This window comes from Octopus bimaculoides, chromosome 15, assembly GCF_001194135.2.
Source record: "Octopus bimaculoides isolate UCB-OBI-ISO-001 chromosome 15, ASM119413v2, whole genome shotgun sequence".
NCBI classification, from domain to species: domain Eukaryota; kingdom Metazoa; phylum Mollusca; class Cephalopoda; order Octopoda; family Octopodidae; genus Octopus; species Octopus bimaculoides.
The window spans coordinates 58,089,514-58,090,716 of NC_068995.1; the positions used below are offsets into that span (position 1 = coordinate 58,089,514).

Genomic DNA, 1,203 nt, shown 5'->3' on the forward strand with positions numbered 1-1,203 from the left:
TATATATAGTCCATTTTTTACATACTGATATTATCTTCTCGAATCATTTCAAAGGCTTTCTTTAAGTGCGGAGAGGAAGCTGCAAATAGCTGTTCCGTACGATAATAAAAGAACAGTCTACCGGCCTCCATACACACACAATCACCCGTTAATTATTATTTGATAATTACTAATCAATTCTTAAATGATGTTCTTTTACCTTTCATTCTGCATACACTCGCTTTTCTTCTCCAAGGCACCTACTATGTCTGTTGTGTGTGTATATACACGCACACGCATTCCTTGGGATCAAGTTTGGTGTCAGCTTGTAAATTTATATACAGCAAGCGAACGAGTATTGTTTTATTGCATACATACGCATAGCGGAATGGATCGTAGAACCTAATTTACTATCTTCTTTATTAATGCTTTGTGTCATTAAAATATGAGTGTAAAAGTCAATGTTATTCAATGCTTCCTCGCCAATCAGTAAAATGTGGAGATCGAAGATTGGGGTCTTGAACCGTACACCGAACCGCTTCTAAGTGAAGAAGTTCATTGACATACTTTTAATTCCTCGCAGTTCAAAGTAACAACACATAAACTGCAGAAAGATTTCCTTCTCTGTGTAATTCTTTTTCGTGTTTATTTAATAATTACGATTTATTAAAATTGTGAAGTGGACGAGAGGAGAAAAGCTGTTTGAAACTCATCATCCCTTAAACAAAACAAACAGCCTGTTGTGTTCAATTAAACACACACACACCTCCGTATTAAACCTAACAGACGTATTCAGGTCAATGTAGTAGTAGCAGCAGCATTAACAAAATTGCTGTTGCTGGTGGCGGCATGGGATAAGGTTAAATGTTTCAATTATTTTTGTCACTGTCGTCATCTTGTTATCTCATCTCTACTTGATAATATGTGCCCTATATAATACATGCTAATCCCTATACATCCTGCAAGTGGAAATCACAGTGTATGCAGAACACCCTTATTTATTACATAACAAAAGGAAAATAATAAAGCATAAATAGTTCCAACGAAAAACCAAAACTTACACAGAAACTTGTAAAAAATAAATAAAAGAACTGCAAAGTTTTTCTGTTTATTTATTTTTTAATCCTAAGATTAAGTAGGCAAAGTGAGTATCTCTCTCTCTCTCTCACACACATGCTAACACGACATATATATATATATATATATATATATATATATATATAT

General features: G+C 33.7%; 2 protein-coding genes across 3 annotated transcripts in view; one reads left to right on the plus strand and one right to left on the minus strand.

Annotated features, from left to right (window-relative positions):
• LOC106882512 (uncharacterized) overlaps positions 1-1,203 on the minus strand; it is a 146,243-nt gene that overhangs the window by 136,375 nt on the left and 8,665 nt on the right. Inside the window, exon 1 of one of the 2 annotated variants that reach the window (XM_052973390.1) lies at positions 200-873. The exons of the other annotated variant lie outside the window; for it this stretch is intronic. The gene's annotated coding sequence lies outside the window, so the exon portion shown is untranslated. Of the gene's footprint in view, positions 1-199; positions 874-1,203 lie in introns of those variants that run through there. 2 annotated transcript variants of the gene reach the window in all.
• Positions 1-1,203, plus strand: part of LOC106882513 (peroxisomal leader peptide-processing protease) — a 61,724-nt gene that overhangs the window by 2,642 nt on the left and 57,879 nt on the right. The window lies entirely within an intron of this gene.